The sequence below is a fragment of the Lissotriton helveticus genome, chromosome 9 (genome assembly GCF_964261635.1).
Source record: "Lissotriton helveticus chromosome 9, aLisHel1.1, whole genome shotgun sequence".
Classification (NCBI taxonomy): domain Eukaryota; kingdom Metazoa; phylum Chordata; class Amphibia; order Caudata; family Salamandridae; genus Lissotriton; species Lissotriton helveticus.
Window position 1 is genome coordinate 414,648,878 of NC_136070.1, and position 25,430 is coordinate 414,674,307.

Sequence of the window (25,430 nt, forward strand, 5' to 3'; positions counted from 1 at the left end):
AGGCAGCATATAAACCCTTCTCCCATTGGGTAAGAAGATCCTGGTCTCAATCTTTGAAGTTAGGAAAAATTTAAATCCTCAAACCTCTCAGGATACGTTTGCTCTAAATGTACTTCTTGAGGGTGGCTTCCCACCATTTAGCTAGCTCTGATTTCTTTAGTCTTTCCAGACGCATACATTTGCTTTTCAAACCCTCACCTTTGACAGTTAATGTGTCTGAAGTTGCAGGACTATTTTTACTTTTGCTGTTAAACAAATCGACAAACAATTATTTGTGATTGTCATTATAATCCATTATTCTTATTAAACACGTTTTCTTATTTCCAAATGACAGTGCACTATGCCCAAAACAACGTATACAGGAAAAGAGGGCCGAGGCAAAGGCAGAACAACCGCACCTGTCAAAAAGGTCAGGAAAAATATAGTTGGTGCAGGAAAACCTGGGAGTGCACCCCTCTCCACTCCCTATTTGGGAAACCCAAATCTAAATTTACAGGAGATATGGATTTCGCACACACAGAGTTATATGTCCATTCAAAATCAGTTCAACACACAATATTGGTGATGTCCTGAAGAAATTTCCAAGGCGTTTTGTTCTTTTTTCTAATAAGCTTTATTCTTTATTGTGAATGGCGAGATACATCAAGGGACAGCTGTGAGGTGGTAAACGCTGGAAAGAACACTGGATGGGGCGTAGACACAGGGATGTTTGTGTGAGCAGGTGTTGTAAATATTTTAATAAGGGAAGTTGTACCTTGAAGCCGAGTCCTGTGTCTTCGTTGCTCCTGCTCTCCTGCGTCTTCGTCCAGGAAAAGGAAGTAGGCAGCCAGGCTCCCTCCTCTGACCCAATCACAACGCTGCGATGCTGCGGTGGTATTGGGATTTAGCAACGGGAAAAGACATGCAACCAGGGGCTGGAGGGGTGGGCATGACTGCTTTGGGCGGCCTGAGTGGGCCGACCAAACAGTAATTGCGCACTTGAGTGGGCCTGTCAATCCGCCCATGCCTTGCCCCGTGCTTGGAGCAGTCCTAAAGCAAAGGAAACATATCGCAGTTACATCAGTAAGTCATCATCATGTGATGATTGTTCCTCTTCTGCACTCCTTTAAAAGCAGTGGGGCGACGCTCTTCCACCATAGCGGATGAGGTGCCACTGGGGATATGTCGTCTACATGTGCTAGGCCTGGGCAACTTGACCCCCAGGCACCCTGCGCTACACGTCCCACCTTCTTCTTACCTGGACATTGACACCGTGGTTCAATCCGCTGCACCCTCTCCAAATCTGTGACTCAGCCAGCGGGAGCCTCAGCCGGGTGGGATTTAGCAAGCCTGGGTACAGCAGTCGTCGCCAAGTCCGCTGGTGAACCTCCCGATGCAGTTGATGCAGCAGGGCTCCCTTAGGCGTAAAGTTGCAGCGCTCCTGCCACACAAGTTTGGCGCAACTCAGGGGCCTCACCCTCCACAGCATCTGTCTAGCCAAACATCATCCAGCCTGTGATACGGAGAGGCGGCACCCACCGTTGGTAATCCCATCTGGGCACACCGGTGTAATGGTGTATCGTAGTAAGCAATGCAGACCTCCCTACGTTGTTGCGCAATAGCTTCAAGGTGCGGAAGGCGGTCTTCTCCCACAAGTCAGCAACGTGTCTCCATGTGACCTGGTAGACTTCACCACCAGGTATGGGCGATGGTCACGCCTCATTGTCTAACGCCATGGCTCATTGACTCCACAGCTCCTTCGCATCCCACTCCACGCTCCAGACGCAGGTCCAGCGAGGCATCCAGGCTCCAGACGCAGGTCCAGCGAGGCATCCAGGCTCCAGACGCAGGACCAGTGAGACACCCAGGCTCCAGACGCAGGTCCAGCGAGGCATCCAGGCTCCAGACGCTGGTCTATAGAGGCATCCAGATTCCAGACGCAGGTCCAGCGAGGCATCCAGGCTCCAGACGCAGTTCTAGCGAGGCATCCAGGCTCCAGACGCAAGTCCAGCGAGGCATCCTGGCTCACATCCTGGTCATCCTGGATGTTGGGTGACTTGCAGGTGTTGTTGATGTGTGCTGCACTTGGCCCCGACAGCTCCATTCTGTATTTGTTTGGTTTTTATACCTATTTTCTATTGGATATTGACTGATAGGCTATTTTTCGCATTAGAGGCAAAAAAACTCATGCTGGGCTAACTAACTTGAATTTTTTTGCCGCTAATGGGCCTATCGGTACTTTTTGCCCGCTAATGCTGGTTTTCCTATCACCTTTGCCCTGATGTTAGCGGCAGTTTTCACCACCGTTCCCTGATACTATAACCATGTAGTGACGGCTTGTGAATACGCCGCTAACATGGCGATAGTTTTCAGGGTTAGGCGGCGATAAAAATCTGTAGCTAATTGGCATTTGCGATAGATATCGCCGGTCATTGAGAATATCCCCCTTACTATGACTACTATCAACGTTAAGAGAACTATGCATATAATAAAAATGTTAATGTGATACTATCTCAAAAAAATAAAGCCCCAAAGTTTAAAGTATGAGATAAATTATTGACACTGCGTTGCTTGCTTCAGGCTGGTGAGGCCTTTGGAAGAACTGTGACCCGAGACAACTTGGGGGGATCGCATTGCGCATTGTGCCCCCTGGTACGAGCAGCTGGATTTGGACTCAGTGTCCATACCTAAAGTGATCCTGTTGCTGCCTTTGTGGGCTGGTGCTTGGAAAATGTAGGTGGAGCATGATCTGGTGGCTGCGAGGAACGGCAAGATTGGATGGCTGTGGTTGGGAAGAAGACCTTGGCAGACTCAGCAGTCCTTGCAGCATGGATGCGACCTTCCCAATTGGAAGGTGAGCCCGGCCGGACTGGGAACCGAAACCGGCCCTGGCAAACTGCTCGGCCTGCTCCCCCTCCAGGGGGTAGGGGGTGTGGCCGAGCTGTTTTCTAGGGCCGGTTTTGCCGATTTTGTTACCAAGCCGAAATTCCTGGCCCTGGTAACAAAAACGGCAAGGGGCCCAAATCCAGCCCCCATCCCTGCGGCCCACGGGGGAAATGCCCGGTGTCTGCTGGGGCAAGTCCGGACCTGAAGGTGAGTGAGGCAGAGAGGGGCTCCAGAGCAGGACGTTTAGGGCCTTTGAGTAACTGTGGAGAGCCCCAGAGATGACAGCTTAAGCTGTGTGAACCAGGTGGCCCCAGGGCTCCCCTTGCCACACTGTAGATGGAAAGGGAACACCAGTAGGGGGACTGGGAGGTGGACCAGAGAACAACAGCCGTGGAGACCTGGAGAAGTGTCCCAACTGGCCTATAGGGTGAAATAATGCTAGTGCCATCCATACTGGTTAGGTGCGGGGACCTGCGGTGGATCTTATGGAGCTGCCCTGAACTGTAATCTTCACTGGGGAAGTATAAACAAGACAAGCCCTCACAGATAAACAAAATAGTAAATAATACACAGGTGGTCCATCAAGAGGGGGTGGATTCTGATCCAGGGGTCAGGAGTGGGGAGCAAGGGGATTGTGCCCTAACACTGGCAGACCTGATGGGGGCTCACAAGAAGAGCTGGTGATGAAAATACACTCTGTAGCCATTGACATATACCTGCTGAACGCAGATCTCAGATAAGCTCAAGACAGGGTCACTGAAATAGAAGGCTGAGTCTCAGAACTAAAGCTCGAAGTGAAGTAGCTGAAACCGACAGTATTTAGGTTGTCCAAAGTGTCTGTAATACTGGAGGACAGGGTGGAGGATACAGCAGGCAGGTCAAGAAGAAGCAATTTGTGCTTTATTGCATTACAAGTGAAAGCAGAGGGACAGTCAGTTGAGCTGTTCTTAGAGGACTGGATTGGGAAAGTAATGCGATCCAAAACGTTGTCCACATTTTTCAACATTGAACTGGCACTTTGGGCTCTGGGCCCACCGCTGAGGCCGTAAGCGCCCCAGGGCCAGCATAGCCAGCATGTTTAATTTCTGGGACCATGACATTATTTTGCAACTTGTTCATGTACGGGGCCCGCCATAGTTTAAAGGGAGTAACAGCTCCATCGTTCCAGACTTCACCAACAAAGTGCAAGATCTGCGCAAAAACGTTATGACAGTCAAAAAGTGGCTCAGTGATTACTGCTTGAAATATGGCCTGATGTCCCTCTAAATTACAAATTGTGCACAAAGGGAAAATTCTGTTTTTCTATACACCAGAGGAGGTAAGTGACTGGTTGGACACACTGGTTGGGAATACGGCAGGGCTAGTTGCCCCGTGAGGACAGACCCATTGGAATGCAGTGCAACAGTCAGTGAGGTTGAGAGAGTTGATCAAGTCGTCAGCAAGCCAGAACTCAAGAGTGATGGGACGAATCATGATGTGCCCTGATGGAATTCTAGCAGGTATGCAGGTGGAGCTGGACACTGGACACTCGTTGTCAAGACACAATGGAGACCCTGGGTCAGGCAGCAACTGCACAGACACAATCCTGACATGAATTCCTAAGACTACATTTTAAGGTACTCTTTGGAGAGAGGGTGGGCACTGTAGACACCCAGGGTGGCCTTGTTGGGGGTCACTGCTCCAATCATCAAAGCAGCCAATGGCAAGATAGCATGAACTGGTAAGGACTGGTAAGGACATGGACATATTGGTGTCAAATGTGTAACAAAGAATGTCACCTCAGGTTTCGCCACTCCCACTGGTCAGCTGACCATTAGCTAAGCACAAGCAGTATCCGGGGAAAAGTTAATTTGATCTGGGAGGGAGGGAGGGGACCAGTCAGTGGATGAGTTGCTGGGGTGGTACTGTTGCATTTACTGCCTGAGGGAGGGTGTGGCTTGGGGAGAATAAAGTAATGTTTTAGAGGTATGTTAAAGTAGACTTTGAAATGCTCATGTATGATTGTGCCATTGTTTATGTCCTGCCTTGTACAAATGGGGGGCTGGGGGTGTCACGCAGGAGTCAACAGTAAGATTATGTCAGAGGGCCAGCTCGGGTGGAAAAGAGACAGAAGATCTATAGATAAATGAAGCACTATGGGATTACAATAGCCTTTCTGCAGGAGTCACAAATATGGGAGAATGCATACAGGAGTCATGAAAGAGATGGAGGGGTCACCTTTATTCCACCTCCTATTCTGGATTTGCGAGGGAGGCACTGATCAGGGTGGCCTGGGGGATCCCTTTTAGTTACAAGGGTCACAAAAGTGATTTGGAGGGCATGTATGTGGCTTTGTTTGGTGCCCTGCAGGGCAGGGAGAGGTTTCTGATCAATGTTTACACACCAAATTTGGACTGCCCACAGTTTTATAGTGGACTGTAAGCAGACACCACTGAGTATCTGACGGCTGATTTGGTGGTGATTGGTGACTGCAACTGTGTCTTAAACAGGGTCCTGGACTGAGAGCCCACCTAGGCTCCACAGGTATCCAGCACTGACAGGGGCCCTGAGAGACACACTGACTAGGGTTGGTGGACATCTGGTGGCAGAGGCACACCACAGGAGAGGGTCTGCTCCTATTGCACACTGTCGGTCTGACCCCATAGCAGGATAGACTATTGTTTTGCACCCAGGGACAATGGTAGAGACCGTACAAGACGTTAAATACCTGTCCAGGTATATCTCCGACCACTCCCGCAATGACGGACCCAGTTTTTTCGTACATGGTCAGTGAAACATTGATTAACTATTTTGCAGAGAACTGGGACAGTGCTGACAGTAGAGCAATGAGCTGGGATGCAATGAAATTGGTACTCTGTGGGGAATGCCTTAAAACCACATAAGGGGTTAAGAAGCAATTGGAGGACAGCAAGCTAGTCATGAACCCAAGTTGAGTGCACCCAAAAAGGAGCTTCCATGAAATCTGGACAAACTCCCTGAATGGCGGCTAACAAAAGGGGAGCTCCTGAATGATTTAGGTAGATAGGACAAATTTGTATACAAGCCCTATCGACAGAGGCTACACATGGGGGGACCAAGCAGGAGCATTGCTGGCTTAGACGATCAGGCAAGAGGTGCATAAAATCCCAACTTCTTTCTGTAAAGGAAGAGGAAGGAAAGCTAGACTGTATGCAACTGGCCATCAATACCACATTTGTGGCCCATATTCACAAAATCTATCAACCACAGCCTAGGAATGTCAAGGGTGGGAGACTGCGATATTTGATGGGACCACAGATGAAGAGACCTGAAGTTGAGGAGAGAGAAAGGCTAGAGGCACCACTAGCTAGCAAAGAGATATTAGCAGCAATACGCAGCATCAAAACCGTGAAGGCGCCAGGAGGTGACATGCTGTAGGTAGAATTTTATCAGAGGTATGCATGCAGGAGTACTTGTGGACAAATTGTAGGGAGTCTACAATGAAGCTATCTCCATGGACCATCTGCTGGACTCGATGCCAGAGGCCTTGAAGGTGATGCTGCCAAAGACATTATCATATCACCCATTATCAATTTGGAACATTGATGAAAAAATACTCAGCATGATGTTGATGACACAATTTTTGGACCACCTTCCCTCCTTCATCCACTCCAATCAGTGTGGGCTATCCCAAAATGAAATACACTTTTGCAATGTTAGTGGTCTGGTGCACATCTATCACACCCCACATCTGGAGGATGATGCCTATGCCCTGTCATTTCTGTATATCAAACAAGGACTCGGTCCAGTGGATTGGGAATACTTATGGATGGTACTTGATAAGGCCGGGCTGGGTAACATGTATATGGGTTGGGTTAAGCAACTGTACACCAAACTGGGGACATGAGTCAGGACGGGAGGAGAGTATCTGGGAGATTCGATTTACATGGAGGGACAAGACAGGGCTGCCCACTGTCATCACTTCTATTTGCACTTGTGATGGAGCCTATAGCAAGTACGCTTAGGCAGGTGCTAGGATACTGGGGTATCCAGGTGGGTGTCACGCAGCATGTAATTGTCCTATAAGCAGTTGATGCCATGATGTATCTTAGGCAATGGCAGTATACCCATCTGAGGGTGATGCGTGAATTTGGGAACATCTGGGGGCTCAATGTAAATCATGCCAAGTCCTCACTATTCTCACTGTGGGTGCTGGGAGCGAGAACCCCAGAAAGACTGCCATCAATGGGTCTCCCAGGGGAGACTAAGTCTAAAGTATTTGAGAATCAGAGTTGCACAAATGGAATCCGAATCAACACATTTGAATGCGGGAAGAGTGGCAGACAGCCTGGGCCCGATTTTCCGGTTCTGGATGTCCCTGCCCTTGCTCCTGATCGGCAGGGTTGCCTGATAAAAATAGGGCTTTAAGGCTCACTGTATGAGATCCCCATCTTTACTTCACAGAGATAGACAAACTAATTACAGAATTGTTGTGGGCCAAAAGCGGGTAAAGGTTGGGCTCAATATCTATTAATTGCCTGATATGGAGGTTTATTATATGACAGCTCACTTGCGACATGTAGTACATCGGTTGGATGCAGATAAGCAACTCCTAAGGGACTCCTGCGACACAGAGTCACTGCCCACATTGCCGATGAGGGGGGCGGGAGTGCCATTGGAGGTGCCGCATGAGGTGAGACAGGCATGTAGACTGTGCGAAAAGGCAATAAATAGGATGCCTTATGAACCTGACATGCCACTTGTGACTCTGGCCATTTTTGAAGATGGCTGCCAACATGGTTGTGGAGAATTGGAAGAGAGGACGCTGGGCACCCTGAGGGAGCTGTACACAGATGGATGATTCATCACAAGACAGGAGGTGACGGAATACTTTATGTTGGAACAGGGACAATTCCTCCAGTTTGTGAAGCTCTCTGCCATGGCACGAGAACTGTGACTCTACTTTCCGGTAGTTAGTCACAGACCCTGGGAGCATGCCAGGCATTACAAGGGGGAAGAAAGCTGATATTCCACCGTTATAGGGAGTTGCAGGATGATTGTCCGGTGCCTCTGCTAAAAATACTGGCTGGATGGGTGGGAGCATTAGCTGAACCACTTATGGAGGCAGACTGGGACAAGGTACATGGAGGAGTGAAGGCAGTGTCCTCCAACGCAAGGTTTAATATGATACAATACAACTACACTCATTAGGTTCACTTACCACCAAGACACTGCATGTTATTTATCCCACATGAGAGGTGAGCTGTTTGTGTTGAGGTGAGAGGGAGGCAGATTTACACATCACTTGGACTTGTAGAACCCTGGGTTGATACTGGTAGGAGATAGTGAATAGGCATATTGGGGCCATGGAATGGAACTTTCAGCTTTACATCAAATCAATATTGTTGGGTTTGCTTCTGAAACTGAAGGAAAGTAAACTGAGCAGGAGGTTTCTGCTATTGGGGCTAGTATTAACTTAATGGCATGTCGCCATCAGGTGGTTGGAGCAGGACCCTCCCGAGTAGGAGAGTTGCTCTGGGACATATCTGAAGTCCATAGGAAGAAGACCAGGTGTGAAGACATGATGAAAGATGAATTTATGAGCATGGGTGACCATATTGGATGCACTAAGGGACTGCCCTGACTCCCATCCACCTTGACAATGTAATCGCTTAACAGCACAGTGTGACAGGACAAATAGAATGCTCGAACCCACAGGAATATATATATATATATATATATTCTTTATTTGTCTCAGGTTAATAAAAACCATTACAAAAAAAACATTAAAACACATATCATCAGATAAAAGATTATAAGAGCAAAAGTTGTTTATGAAAAACCAGTAGGACATTAGTTATTAATAATATTGATGCTAAAAACGGTATGATGTGGGAAGTGAGCGTTGGTCATTTCATCTTGTCTTGGGCAAAGTTCAATCGATCTTGTCAGGGCCAAGTTCATGAACTTGTTAGTTTCCGCTCAAGTAATTTCAAAAATTTCACTAACTTCCCATTTAATGGCGGAAAGCCCGGATCGAAGCAGGCCAGGACTGCTTGTCTGCGTGTGCGGATATTGTGTTCGTTAAAAGCAGTTTTTAACAAGGCGACCCTTTCCTCTTTCAGCATCGGGGAGGTGCATAGCAGATGTTCGAGGTCTTCTTTCTCAGCACCGCACAGCCTACATTTTGTTCCGCAAGCCCTTCTCAGCCACGGTTGTAGATGAGGTAGGGATGGTAGAATTCCTAACCTGTGCTTTAAAAAGGCTTCTTTCGTTTTCCTGCCGTACCCAAGACCAAAGTATGCTTGCAGGCCCGGCAGTTTGTATGTGCACAGAGTCATCCAGGCGTGTCTCCTGCGGGAAAAGGTAGATTTATCTTCCACATGCGATTGTCTTTTTATGCTCTTGTTTACTACCCGCTTAAATTGCGCATGTGGTAGTGGAGTTTCCCATAAATCTTTCAGACTTGTCGCAGTCAAAGACTCCTCCAAATATGATTTTGCCGGCATTTTAGAGGAGGAGTTGCTTAAATCTTGCCAGAGCTGATGATTCAATGTAGTTTCTGGTGCGTTCTTCATTTTATGCCAACACTTTATGTAAGACCCTCTTCTTGCAAGCAGTTGGCTGGTCAATCCAAATTTTAATCGGATCTGGGCTTGTGAGGTATAAGTTGGCAGGTTAAAAAGAAATCGATAGGCCCTTGCAATGGTTATGTCCAGTAATTCCGCGTCTTTGCCTCTTAGAGCCTCATTGCCATAAGTCAAGGATGACTCTATTTTAACTTGCGCCACGCGAAGCAGTGGCAATAAGGTAGGGCCATTCAAGTTTGCCTTTAGCTGTTTGAGTGTGGTTGCTGCCAGCATCCCTTTCCTCTTGATTGCCTCTAGTTGGTTTGAGAAGCAACCTCCTTTGTCAACCAAGATTCCGAGCTATTTATATTCCGAACAATTTGCAAGAGCCTTTGTTCCGAGGAACCAGGTATGTTGTTGTTTGTTCCTAGTTATAGACAGAACTTTGGTCTTGTTAGTGTTTACTTCTAGTAGGTTAGATTCAGCAAATCCATGTAGCGTGTTGATCAGATTTTGCAGACCTACTTTGTGTGGCTCACCAGGACCACGTCGTCAGCATAGGATATGCTAGGCAGCGCTTTGCCCCCCAATCGTGGGGCGTGCGCATTGCAAGCTTCTAGGACAGGTGGCAGGTCGGCTGTAAATAAGTTAAAAAGGGTAGGCGAAAAAAAGCAGCCTTGCTTTAGGCCTTTTGTGGTCGGAATTCACCCAGAGAGATGTGTGCCATTGCCGAGCTTTACCTGAACCCACGTGTTGGTGTGCAGTTCAATCATTAGATTTAACAACGGTCCCGGGATCCCCCAAGAGGCCAGTTTTCTCCAAAGGTTGGCCCGGTTGACATTGTCGAAGGCCGTCTTAAAATCCACAAAGCAAAGGTGTAAAGCTTGTTTAGACACCCTTGCCTTGTCAATAAGTTGTGAGATTGCGAGCAGGTTTGTTGTTGTTCCCGTGTCTTCGCGGAATCCCGTTTGGCTTGATGGAATTAGGTTGCGGGTTTTGGCCCATTCACGTAGCTCGGCCAGTAGGAGCCCCGCGAAGTATTTGGCCTCGATGTCTAGGAGTGCTATCAGGCGGTAGTTTTTTGGCAAGGTTCTGTCGCCCGCCTTATAAATAGGTGAAATAATTGAGCCTCTCCAAGAGGTAGGAAGGCATCCAGACAGACATATATAGAGGGGTCAGCGTTTCTGCCCAATACTCCGGCTTCAATTTGAAAATGGCCGGGGGAATTCCATTTGGCCCTGCTGCACCATCTTTCCTTCCCTTAGAGATTAATTTCTTTAGTAGATCTGCCATGGTTCCGGCTTCGGCTTCTGTCCATGGCGGAGTTGTTTGTGGCTGTTGGCCCACTGGAATGACCTGGTTCATACATGTTGGAGCGGCCTGTTGGTTAAAATGAATATCAAGGAAAGATTCCCAAGAGGATTTAGCTATGTAAGATGTTATTCCGCTATTCTTCGGGTTTAACATTTTATTTATTGTAGCCCAAAATTGGGCGCTGTTGTTCTCAGTAGCCTTGTGGTACAGTTTCGCCCAGAAGTCCTCTTCATTGGATTTTTTACTGCCCAGTTCAGTTTTTTGAGGTCCGCCCGATGCTTGAAAAGCTGTGCAAGGGATGCCCCATCCCCCGGGCTTTTTCTCAGCAATCTTAATGATTTATTGATTGCTTTTTTTGTGAATATTTTGGGCTGATTTCTGGGCACTTGACATCTTCCTTAGAACCCCAAAGCTAGAGGATGGCAAATGCCGTACATTTGTAGAACATGCTTTTGGAAAATTGACCGTACATTTTTCCCAGTCTTCTGCTGGGTTACCTGAGGGATAGTGTAGACTGTTTAATTGGAGTTTTGCTGCTTGTAGAACCTCCACCGTATTGGCGACAGAGGTTTTTATTCGTCTGAGGTTTATGGTATGGCTGGCGTGTGGTCCAGCTGGGTTGGAAGAAATTACATCCGCCAAGTCACAGAAGGAGACTTCTTGAGGACGGTGGTCACTGTCTCCCTTGTCCCCTAAGTTAAAGCCCAGCACGTAATGAAATAGAGGAAGGGAGACCAGCGTGTAATCAATTGTAGAGGTTGCGTTGCCTGAGTTGAACGATGCCACAGATGGAGAATCATCAGAAAATCTTCCATTTAGAACTCTCAGGCCTGTGTGTTCCAGGTCTTCCAGAAGCTCCTTCGCAACCTTGGGGGTTTTGCCTTGCCTGCTAAATATTTGGAGTGGGATATTCCAATGGTATGACTGTGCTTGTGTGTCGCAGTTCAAGGATGACCCCAAAATGCATTGGTTGAAGTCTCCGGATAGAATTACACTTGGGGAAGTTTGAAAAGTCATAACATGATGCAGATGGACCATTAAGCTCTTTGCCTCTACTTTCTTCCTTTTTGGGTTAATATAGATGTTAATCAGCTGAATCTCTTTCTTTTTTCCCCCAAGGTTTAGGGCGATCTCAACTGAGTTTATGGCAGGTGAATTGGTATTGAGTCCCCGCACGTTGCCAACAGTTGAGATTTTAATGTATGTTGCCAGACCGCCTGCCAACCGTCCGAACTTACTGTTCCTTGTTGCTGGAGAATGGTGGCAGGTATAGCCCTCTATATGTACCGGCTCCTCTAGCCATGTTTCCTGGAAGAAAATGATGTTGAATGCTTTCACATAGTTTAGAAAGTCGTTGTCAGCTACTTTGTTATTAAGGCCATTTATGTTCCATGAACATAGTTGCAAATATGGGGCCGCCGAGCGCCTGCATGACTCCATTGAATTACCTTGTCATTGTTAGTTGCTTGATGTGTTACAGATTCTGTAAAGCCGATGTTCTAATGTGTTGTAAGAATTTGTATTCATTGAGCTGTTTTTAGTTGTAGTCACCTGCGTAGTTGTCGGGGATCGGCCCAGTGCACCCCTCAGAACCGATCTTGTTCCCGAGGTTGTTGTGGTTACTCCCTGCTTAGGTCTCTCCAGCAGGGGCAACCGGTATCCTATGTTATGGTACATGGCAGATTTGATCCCCCATGTTTTAAGGAGGAAAGGGATGGGCTAGACTTCGACTTTGAAGGCTTGGATCATGGACACTTTCTGACTATAGAAATATTGCCTAATTGTACATGTAAAAGCCAAAAGACGAAGGTCATTCTGCCATAAACAAATGTCAAACACAGTCACTATATTGGAAACATTGGAATGTAAACCTAAATGTAAAGTGCCATTCTTTACTAAATTAGTGTCAGACACAGTTTCCGTATTGGGAATCCCAAGAAATATATCAAAAAGAGCAAAGAAAAGTAGGAGTATATGGAACACCGGCTGTGGGAGAGGGTGGAACGAACGCAAAGCAAATCACCACCTTAGAAGTCTGGATAAGTGACCGGTTAGTGTATAGTCCAAATCAAAATGGAACACTGAATGTGCATAGCATTTCAGTTTTCTTAATTCGTTGGTATAATGAGCTGTGTCAAACGAGACTCACTGCCTATGTTGAAATACATATCTGTCTTGACACCATCACAATCAGTAACAATGGCCATTGAGATAAGTATATAAGGTATAGCATAGCAATGATAATACTAACTTATGTTTAATCCGAACCCACAGCAAGGATCCCAATGGAATAGTTAAAATGTCCATGGGTCACTATTCCTACCAGTAGACAAATACTCTATATTCAGAGTCATAAAAAAAATAATGGAATTCATGTCCTGTATTATTACATCTGTCAATGGATCTTAACGAACACATCAACTGTGATTATATTTTCTACATTAGTAGTTCTCTGTCACCCCCACTGTTTTCTAGGGGGACATGTTCTATACAAAGAAAACAAAGTTATTACTACCCACATGCTTTTCCAAATAGTGATTGGTCTTGGGGTATTTGCTATCCATGTGTTTGATTGCTCTAGCGTGTTCTTGTATTCATGACTTTAATAGTGTAATCGTACTTTGCACATATATCAAATTACAGTCACATCCAAATACGTAGGTTGCAACTAATAAAATTGCCTAATTTCATCTTCACAGTGTGTGTTGTACATACATTAAACATTTCAATTAATCCTTATTTACACATATTGCTACAAACAGAAAAAACATGTGGTTCAACTGGTAAACAATGATTTGTGTTCGTACAGGAGTAATGTATCTGGAGCATAAAATATTTCTTATATTGTTGCCTTTACAAACAATCATTTTTGGTTTATTGGATATCTCATCTTTGAGACCATGTACTTCCAGTAGCAGTGACAAAGGTGTCTTACATTTTTCTTTAAATTGATCACTGAAAATACTATACGTAGTGGTGAAAGCCAATCTATCTTGTTTGTGTCTATCGTACTAGTTTTCTTTCTTAATATTCCCTTTCTAAAAACAGTGTGTATATATGTTCAGCCTTGTATAAACCTTCATTTTGGAACCTTCTCTCAGCAAATCTGATATTAGTATTTTTAAAATTTTCACAGAAAATCTGTTGCTTAGTTATAGTTCATTGGACTTAGCTTAATGTTGGCATAACTTGTCGTATAAGCTAGTTGTCTGTCAATTCCGGCCCTATTGTTTTCCCTGTTCAGAGAACCACATTACCTCCTTTATCAGCCTTCCTCGTTATATTGGTTTTGTCTTGATTCAGGTTGTTAAGGTAAGCATCTCTGTCAGTATTAGATTATACTTCCTATGGGATTTTCTGACAGCACTATCCTAAAGTTCATACAGATTCCTCGCCACCCTACGAGAAAATACATCTATGTTATTTTGTTGACGACTCAGGGGCATACATTTAGAACAATATTTCAATCCACTATCGTAAATGACATCTTCTGTGATGTCGGGCACATGTAACAGTTACCTATGTGTTTATGTTTTTATCATTACCTAATGATAAGGGGTAAAAGAGCTATGATTGATTCCAAAGGGAAAGTGTACCTGTAACAGTTACCTTTGTGTTTATGTTTTTTATCATTACCTAATGACAAGGGGTAAAAGAGTTATGATTGATTCCAAAAGGAAGTGTACCTGGAATCTGGGAACCACATGTGACATTTTACACATTTTATTGTATTGCCCGAAGGTCCTGGATATAAGGAAAATGTTTATATGCCCATTTTTGGTAAAGTATGATATTAAAAATTGTTTGCAAGCAGTCTAATCAAAATGCATAATGTTGATATAACATTTGCTATTGGGAAGTTTATGATTAGTTAGAAAAGTCCTCAAAAGCGAAGGTAGAATGACACCCTTTCCAATCAAGGGCCCAACCTAACTATTGCGCCAAACTCTAGGGGGTGAAAAAGTGACATCCCTGATCACCTGCTGATTGGTGATGGAGGAAAACATTTGTGACAACAAAGTGCAAGAGCCAATTACCAATCTGTGACGGAGTTCTGGTGAAAAAACTGTGATGACACTTATCCGACATTGATTAAAGAACAGCCTAATATAAGGACTGTAGATTGTCAGATGCAAGCACAAACTCCCCCCCCCCAACAAAAAAGTCAATAGGTGATGGAAGAGTGATCAATATATCCACATAAAAACCCAAAGTCATGCGTGTGTGAGAACGCATTTTAAATACCTCTACAATCTTCGGTATATTCCTCTGTGAAATTAAAGAACCCTATCATTAGAACAAACTCCTCGCATTCTTATGTGGTGATAATTCCAACCCACAATGGGTAAAATATCTGTCTTCTGTGTTAAATTTGGTTCTTCATTCAGGAAAGGTCTCCGTCTGACCAATCCACGAGCTCTGAAAATATTACCTACTGGCAATAGCCAGTAGGTATATATAGTTAGGACCTAGCTGCCATAGGAAATCTGCAACATTCTATTGGGAATAACTTTGGCGCCGATTGAGGAATGTGCGTTTAATTTTCCAAAATTTAGGCCAGCTCCGCTCCGCTTCTTCCCTGGAAGTTTCGGGGGGATTCGTCATGCGGGGGCCGAGAAAAAAGGGGGGTCCCAAAATGTGTTTTCCCCATGTTAATTTCCATAGGACGAATAGACAAGGCTACAGCCCGAACTGCTGAATAGAATTACACCAAACTTTACAAAATTGTAGGGACTGGTACGCAGAAGTGCCTTTTCTATATTTGGTGAAAATTGCTCCAGTGGTTTTTACGAAAATTAACTTAAAAAAAAATATATATATGGGCGGAGCCTAACCACACATCTCATCGTGAGATCTGATTGGCTGTCAGCACTTCATCCAAGAAGTGTTGGCAGCCATCTTGGGACCAATATACATGATAGCACCTCATTAAAAAGCATTGTAGTTAATAGAGGGTTTTAGGACTTTAGTTACATTATAAATCATTTGTTGATGGTACCATACTCATTTTAGGAATTGTGGTGTGCTCTAAGGTGATTTTACCATGTGAAAAAGCCTTCTGCTGGGATATCATGAATCATGTTTGAAAGAAAACTATTATCTCATGCTTTCCCCACAGTGGTTTGGAAGGGGATCTATAAGCTAAACTGAAAGCATATTTTCTGTAAATTCACATTATCTTACTCAGTCATGTGAGAATGAAGTCTGACATTCTCAGTAAAACATGTACATCCAACAAGGACAGAGACTGTCAGTTGATTCCTTTGTGTTAGACTGCAGCCTCCTAGAGTGTTCTAAAGAACAACTAGAGCGCTAACAGTCCTACTTATTACAAAGGTATGGCACACCTGAAGCCATCTTGATTGGAATAAAGTGGTAACTCTTAAAACATTTAATTTAAAAAGGAACAAAATGAGGGGGTATATGTTGCCATAGAAAGTATGATTAGTGCTGCAGAAAGAAAAATTAGGGCATATTTTGAGTGACTTCTCAAATCCTCTTCTATTTCATTAAAAAATTCTGACATGCAATCTCCCAAGATGGCCACCAGAGACAAAAGAGCCCAAATGTAGCCCAAATATCAGCTAGATGTAGCACAAGTATAGCCCAATGACAGAATGTCCCAGAGTATTCTAAAGAACAACTAGAGCGCTAACAGTCTTACTTATGACAAAAGTATGGCACACCAGAAGCCATCTTGATTGGAATGAAGTGGTAAGTCTGAAAACATTTAATTTAAAAAGGAACAAAATGAGGGGGTTCATTTTGCCATAGAAAGTATGATTAGTGCTTCAGAAACAAAAATTAGGGCACATTTTGAGTGACTTCTCAAATCCTCTTCTATTTCATTAAAAAAATTCTGACATGCAGACTGAAACATGCACTTTGATTACCAGCAGCAGACTTCCCTGGTGAGCAGTAGCTTTACTACAGTGAACTAATGAGCAACTAGAGTGCTAACATTCAGAATTTATGGCAAATGTGTGACACATCTGAATGCCTTCTTGATGGAACCAAAGTAAACAAGCATTGTAAATGCAATAGATCTCGCCCTCGTTTAAGTTAAAGCCATTCGGTTTGTAATGAGGTGGCTTTTTAGCTTTGCTTTTATTAGTGTTTTTAAAACTTTCATGTAAATAACATGCATATGTATGCATATATGTATATGTATGCATGCATTTATATTTGTATTTATATAGATATGCAGATTATATGTTTATATATGTATATATATATGTATACACATACATATATATAAATGCATATGCATATATATATGCATATATATATGTGTATATGTGTGCGTGTAAAGAGAGGTGGAGAGGTAGAGGTGTAGAGGTAGAGAGGTAGAGACTAGTAGAGAGAGAAGTAGAGAGAGGTAGAGAGGTAGAGAGTAGAGAGTGAGTAATAGAGAGTAGAGAGTGAGTAGTAGAGAGTAGTAGAGAGCAGTAGAGAGAGTAGCAGGGAGTGAGTAGTAGAGAGTAGTAGAGTGAATAGTAGAGTGAGTAGTAGAGAGTAGTAGAGAGTGAGTAGTAGAGAGTGAGTAGTAGAGAGTAGTAGAGAGTAAGTAGTAGAGTGAGTAGTAGAGAGCAGTAGAGAGTGAGTAGTAGAGAGTAGTAAAGAGTGAGTAGTAGAGAGTAGTAGAGAGTGAGTAGTAGAGAGTGAGTAGTATAGAGTAGTAGAGAGTGAGTAGCAGAGAGAGAATAGTAGAGAGTAGTAGAGAGTGAGTAGTAAAGTGAGTAGTAGAGAGTAGTAGAGAGAGAGTAGTAGAGAGTGAGTAGTAGAGAGTAGTAGAGAGTGAGTAGTAGAGTGAGTAGTAGAGAGTGAGTAGTAGAGAGTAGTAGAGAGAGAGTAGTAGAGAGAGAGTAGTAGAGAGTGAGTAGTAGAGAGTAGTAGAGAGTGAGAAGTAGAGAGTGAGTAGTAGAGAGTAGTAGAGAGTGAGTAGTAAAGAGTGAGTAGTAGAGAGAGAGTAGTAGAGAGTGAGTAGTAGAGAGTAGAGAGTAGTAGAGAGTGAGTAGTAGAGAGTAGTAGATAGTGAGTAGTAGGGAGTGAGTAGTAGAGAGAGAGAGTAGTAGAGAGTAGTAGAGTAGTAGAGGATGAGTAGTAGAGAGTGAGTATTAGAGAGTAGTGGAGTAGTAGAGAGTAAGTAGTAGAGAGTAGTGGAGAATATTCCAAAGTTTGGCACAGCACCACTTGCACAATAAGTCCAATCAAATCATATCACTTAGAGTCCTTATTGAAGCGCTGAATCTTGGTGTATATTCAAATGCTTTTATTTTCCTTAAGTTTATGTACCACAGCCAGCGATGCGTTTCATTCTGTACAACAGAACTTCTTCAGGGCGTTATTATTTACTTCAAGTTATGTCGGTATCCTGTTGTCATATAACTAGATATTTCTTCCAAATGTTAGACGAGACATAAGTACATTCTTATTCAAAGTGACTAGGTATCAATTTTACCCACACAATTCGGGCAGACTTGAGTAATTTATAGCATCCTCAAAGTCAGTCTTTCAAAAATTCCAAAGTATAGGACATGATAATCCAAATCCAAATGTTTCTCAAGAAAAGTCATTTTCAATCATTCGGAATATCGGCGTTTGGGCAGATATGACCCAGGGACCCCCAGTATGCAAGGGGGATTAGTCCCCCCTCTGCAAACGCACCAGTGGTCTGCGTTGCAGAGAGGTGTAAAAAGGGGCATAGCCTCATTACACCTCTGTGCAATGCAGCCCCCTGGCACATACTGGAGGTTCCAGGTGGGCTAGTTGGCCCCCAGGGACCCCCAGTATGCAAGGGGAATTAGTCCCCCCTCTTCAAACATGCACGGGGGCTGCGTTGCAGAGAGGTGTAAAAAAGGGTGTGGCCTCATTACACCTCTCTGCAACGCAGCTCCCTGGCGCATACTGTAGGCTCCTGGTGGGCTAGTTGGCCCCCAGGGACCCCCAGTATGCAAGGGGAATTAGTTCCCCCTCTGCAAACGCGCCAGGGGGCTGCGTTGCAGAGAGGTGTAACAAGGGGCATAGCCTCATTACACCTCTGCAATGCAGCCCCCTGGCGCATACTGGAGGTTCCAGGTGGGCTAGTTGGCCCCCAGGGGGCCCCCAGTATGCAAGGGGAATTAGTTCCCCCTCTTCAAACATGCACGGGGGCTGCGTTGCAGAGAGGTGTAAAAAGGGGCGGGGCTTCATTACACCTCTCTGCTATGCAGTCCCCTGGCGCATACTGAAGATTCCTGGTGGGCTTTCAGGTCTTATATAGTTAGGAATTAGCATTAATAAAACTTTGAAATTCACTGAAAAAAACATAGGTTTCAAGCCTTATATAGTTAGGAATTAGCATTTAAAAAACCTTGCAAATTCACTGAAAAAAGCATAGGTTTCAGGCCTTATATAGTTAGGAATTAGCATTTAAAAAACCTTTGAAATTCACTGACAAAACCATAGGTTTCAGGCCTTATATAGTTAGGAATTAGCATTTAAAAAACCTTTAAAATTCACTCAAAAAACTATAAGTTTTAGGGGTGTTATAGTTAGCTGGACATTTCACTCATACAAAACCACTGAAATTGCTCCTATATAGTTAGTTGTACTAACCATATTTCGCGCACCCACAATCCACTGCTGATGATGTCACATATTACATCATTCATGACATGGTCAGTGACATCACTGATGACATCTCAAATGACATCACTGATGACATCACTGATGACATCATTCACGTGACAATCACATACACCTTTTCATACACTAGTAAAATCTTTCATCACTCTTTGTAAAATACGGAGTATCATATTTGAATCCATTGTTACAGCAGTACAAGTATCTAAAAACCCACTCAGTGATTCATAGATGTTTACACACATCTAATCACTTGCCTGTAGATTCACTCATACATGCTGTCAATGAACAATAGAACACTATCAAAAATACTTATACACCTAAATCGACATTACACACCAGCACACATCCTATTCACATATGAAGTCATCCTACTCACTTATGCAAACAATGGATCATACTTACATATTTAATTAGCTACACACTTATACAAACACAACTTCATCTATTCATTTAGATAGTAAGTCATACTTAGTGAATTATAAAATCATTATTACAAGTATAAAGTTATCCATACAGTCACTCACACAATCATTGAGTCTTATGTATACTTATTTATATACAACAACTGACACATACACTGCCTTTTATTTTTCTAGTTTGTTTGACATGTACCATTGAGAAATATATTTGCTCATCACCACACCCATAAAGATATTCACTCACCCAAACAACTGTTAGAACATGTAGTTTTAACTTCATATATCTAGTGAATCAACTATTCACACATCTTTGGGCAGTCACACACCCCCACCGAACCACACACACATTCACTCTCCCATACAAATACTCAGTTAACTAATCAATAACTAATATAGACTTTCACATAGCTAGTAACCAACTGGAGAACCAGTTTACACAACAACTGACAAAGTGATACAGATATTCAAACAGTTTAGTCACTATCCACTATATTTAGTGAGACACTATAAATTGGTCAAGTAAACAGTCAATTACACTGCTACTAAATCCTCCATCCAGATATTTATTTTTATATATCCACTCATTCTTCAATGCAAATTGCTATATATATAATGCATATTTAAATAACAAAGCAAACCACATTCACTGGATGATGTCATCAGTGATGTCATTTGAGATGTCATCAGTGATGTCACTGACCATGTCATGAATGATGTAATATGTGACATCATCAGCAGTGGATTGCGGGTGCACGAAATGTAGTTAGTACAACTAACTATATAGGAGCAATTTCAATGGTTTTGTATGAGTGAAATGTCCAGCTAACTATAACACCCCTAAAACTTATAGTTTTTTGAGTGAATTTTAAAGATTTTTTAAATGCTAATTCCTAACTATATAAGGCCTGAAACCTATGTTTTTTTCAGTGAATATATATATATATATATATATATATCTGGGGATATAATAATGTGCAAACTCCTCCAAAGACAATACTCTTATTTATCATTAGGTAAGATCCAGCCGCAACTTCTACACTGTCATGCTTACTTGTTCAAAACTCAAACGCATGTCCTCGCTGAACATAACCATTACATAGTCAGGGTTGCAGCACATGCGCTAACGTATCAAACTATCACATCTCAGAAAATATGCACCGTTACCACTATCCCACTGAGTCGTCCGAGACTTAGCTAATGGAACTGTATATGTCCCATCACGATCCCCACACAAATTCATATGTACTGCACCCATTTGGCACCAAGATATTTAAAAGATGCCTTCATAACACATGTCCAATTCGTATTTGTCCATCGCACAAAAATACTATCTCAAACTACCGCATAGTCCTTCAAAGTTTAACAATGTATCCACAGTCAATTATCTCTTACCATAAGGACAACTCTGTCATCAATGCAGCCCACAACGGTGACTCTCGAATGCTAGAACACAGAGGAAATGAGTGTTTGCGCCTTCATACAATCTCTCACAGCTAGGAGTTGTCAAAATAGAAGAAGGACACATATTGTCTCCATAAAGGGTGCCATCTTAAACTTCCCAACAGGCACCAAAATCTTCAAAATTCTCATGCAGCAGCACTGTATTCATAGCTCATTCAGTGCTCTCTGAACCAAAATATGTCACATGGTTATAATACTTATATTGTTTTATGTACAGTGCAAAATGATCAGCAAATTAATCGTAATTAAAACTGTACCAAAATGGGCGTCGTCTTTGAAACGTGTTTCACCGTGTTTATGGTAACATGCTTTCCAAAATTGAGGAGGCAAACACCACCCTTTAAGTGTATGAAAGGGCGTAAGATCACTTTCAAAATTCAGATGGTGTGACAAATCATCTAAAACCACTGTTGGTTGTGATATATTAATGCTACATTTTTCCGTCCCCTAGATAACTTTCAATTAGATTCAAGTTCCTATATTTTTTATATAAAAAATATATAAATGTAAAGTAAACATAATGATTTTTAACAGAAGAGAAAAAAGTTGTACATTTTGAGTTACGAAAAGAGGCAACCAAAATCCTTTCTTATATTACATACTTTTGATAACTTTTATCCACACAGAAAATGTAGTAATGAGCATCTCATCTTCCCAAAAAATAATGCAGCTCATGATCCACATTTAACCCATTTTCAGCAGTACGTAGATTCAGAATCCAACGGGCCTCACGTCTTCGTAAGGCAAGTTTTCTGTTACCCCCTCTGGGGTGTCTGTGAGTTTGTTCTATGCCAAAGAATGAGAAGTGTTTATTAGTGGTTTGTGAGGTGCAGAGCGCGATGTGTGCAGTGATAGGATATCTAATGTGCCCTTGTTTCACCGCCCTCATGTGTTTCCCCTTTCTTTCACGTAATGTCCTTATGGTGCTACCCACATATCTTTTGTTACACTTGCACTCGAGGATGCATACAACAAATTTAGTCAAGTAGTTTATATTGGTAGCAATCCTGTACGTTTTGTCTCTTGGGCCTTTAAAATGTGTCTTTCTGCTACAGGCCCACTTACATGCACTGCAGTGCCCACTGCCATAAAAAGCTTTTGTAAGTTGTGTAGGTCAACTCTCTTTCGTCGCAACCCTAGGAGAACTAGGGCTCAGTAAATTTCTCAGTGAGACTCCTTGTCTATAAGTAATGTCTGGTCTGTCTCAAATCGCACCGCTGAGGAATTTGTCAGCTCTCAGAATGTGCCAATGCTTGTTGAGACTACGTACTAACGGTCCTGACCAGGCATTGTAACCAGTGACTATAAGTATCTTCTCGTTTGTCTTGCTAGGTTTGGTGCATTCCCTTAAAGTGTCCTGTCTCTTTACACTATTTATTCTCTGTTAAGCTTCCCTAAGTGTATTTTTGCCATAGCCCTTTCTTTGGAAGCGGGCCAACACACCTTTCTTACTTTCCTCAAATTCCGGATTTTGGCTGTAATTTCGTCTAACCCTGATTAGTTCTCCAAAGGGAATAGACCTAATTTGGTGAGCAGGATGAGCGCTGGATGCATGCAACAGTGCGTTGCACGCTGTCTTTTTACGAAACAATATGCTTTGGATCTTGTTCTCCTTGATATAAAGTTCAACATCTAAAATGGAGATCTTGTTTGTGCTAAACTCAAAGGTGAATCTTATGTTATATTCATTTTTATTGATGTATTTTAAAAAATCCATCAGTTCATCTGTCGTGCCTGTCCAAATCATGGGGCAATCATCGATGTACCTGCCCCAATACAGGATAGAATTATTCCATTCGAATTCCATTGGACCCCAGATTCTCATCTTTTCGAACCAACCCATGAACAGGTTGGCATACGAAGGAAAAAATCTGGAGCCCATGGCAACCCCCGGTTTCTGCCTGTACCACTTTTCTTTGAACAAAAAAACATTATTGTCCAAAATAAGTTCAATCAAGCTGATCAGCATCTCTGTGTGATTCCATCCACTGGCTGACGTAGAGTTGAGTATCTTTCTGATGGCACGCAAACCAATCTCTCTTCTAATGCTTGTATAGAAAGATGTAACATCAAGGGTAACGAAAGTCATGTTTTCTTCCCAATTCAGGTATGTTAGTATCCCTAGAATATGTTTTGTGTCACGGATGTACGAAGGCAAGTTCTTGACCTTTGGTTTCAGAAAGGTGTCCACATATTCCGATATTCTTTTGGTCGGCCCATCATTACCAGATATGATGGGTCACCTGGGAGGAGACGAAAGAACCTTGTGTATCTTAGGAAGCGTGTAAATGCACAGGTACCTAGGATGGTCAACTCTCAAGTAAATATAACCAACCAACCATGAGAGAAGGGTCTGAGGAATATTTAAAGACCAGCCTAGGTTTAGATTCCTCCTAACTTACATACAACTAGAAAACCTAGGGGTCCAAAAAAGGGTATTATTAACAGCCTTTATGTATCTAACTGGAGGTCTAGATTAGTACAACCAGATACAGCCAAGACTGGTGACCATTGTATGATCAATATTATCACTTGGTAATCCTATTAGGGTCGCAAGTCTCTATGTTTTATTTGCAGTTTTAACCAAATAGCTGCAGCTATTTGGTTAAAACTGCAAATAAAACTTTTATTACTACACTGTTCTTGGTTTTAACAGGAAGAGGCCACTTCTTTCTTAAATAAAAATAATTTTTAGTGCGGTTCTCTATCCTATTTTAATCTCACCACTCTTATAATTTTTCTGCACTGCGCTTGATTCCCTCAAGATCAGAGTCACATGGTCCTAAAATGATTGTGGGTCGGAATCCCATTTTTGAACTAAGGGTACAATCCCAGTCTCAATGATCTAGAGACTTGCGACCCTAATAGGATTACCAAGTGATAATATTGATCATACAATGGTTTGATGGGAATCCTAAATTAATGTGTTTCCTTTACAATCATTGGTGGTCCACCTGTCTGATATTCCTTATTCTGAGCCAGAACTAAACAGTCTTGCTATATCTGGTTGTACTAATCTAGACCTCCAGTTAGATACATAAAGGCTGTTAATAATACCCTTTTTTAGACCCCTAGGTTTTCTAGTTGTATGTATACAACTCTCAAGTAAGCCAGCTCATTGTCATCCAGCAAACCCAACCCATGCCATTGTCTCAAATGTGTGTTTATGTGGTCTGTCAGAGCCCAAATGGGATTGGTCATAAGAGGCTCATCACATTCTTGATCATTCAATTGTGAGAGGATGTCAAGTTCATAGTCAGTACTTTGCATAATAACTATGTTCCCCACTTTATCTGCCTCACGTATCGTGATGCTCTGATAACTCATAAGGTTCTTTGGTGCTTGACGTTCTCTATGTGTCAAGTTTTCTCTCATATTACCTGTATGGTTTCTTTTGTCCATATGTTTTTCAAGGTCTAAGAGCACCAGTTTATGTAAGATATCTATATTATTACCTGAGTGTTGGTGTCCACTTAGACTTCTCCTTCAAGTTACTGGTGATACTAAGATTGCTAACTATGTACAGATCTCGCATGATCATATCTGAGGTCACCACCCCGTCTTCACAATCAGTTAGTGATACTAACAATCTGATGTCCAATACATCCTGTAACAAAAGTGCACTCGAGGCAAAGACCCCATGACTTGGTTGCAAATGTGTATTGTCAAAGCTCATCATTTGAAAATGTTTCTTAATTTTCATCCATCTAACAAATGTATATAGATCTATTTTGAGCTCACAAGTATCACCTATACTTTTAGGGCACAAACTCATACCTTTAGACAGAACAGATAGAGCATCATCGGCACAACATTTCCCAGTCAAATTCACTACATTTATGTAATCTATTTCTTCAGGTTCCAGGATCTGGTTCTCACCCCTGGGCCCCCTCTCTTTCCCCTCCTTGTTTTGCCACCGGTACGGGCAGCTGTTCTCTCTGTTGCCTTTCTTTATTCTCTGAACCTCTTGTAAAAAATGATTCTCACTATTAGATGCATTGTTAGGACACCCCCCACCTGACTTACTGCCACTGGTCAGAACAGTTTCCAATGACGTGGAACTTGAATTGATTGATTGTCGCTGCTTAGGTCTCTTCTGATTGTCTTTAGGTACTAAGCGATCGTACTCTTTAGCAAAAGTGAAGAATCTGCGGTTTAGATTACCTTGCTCATCCCTCCTTAGTTTCCTGGTTTTTCTCTGTTTAATGTCGGATAG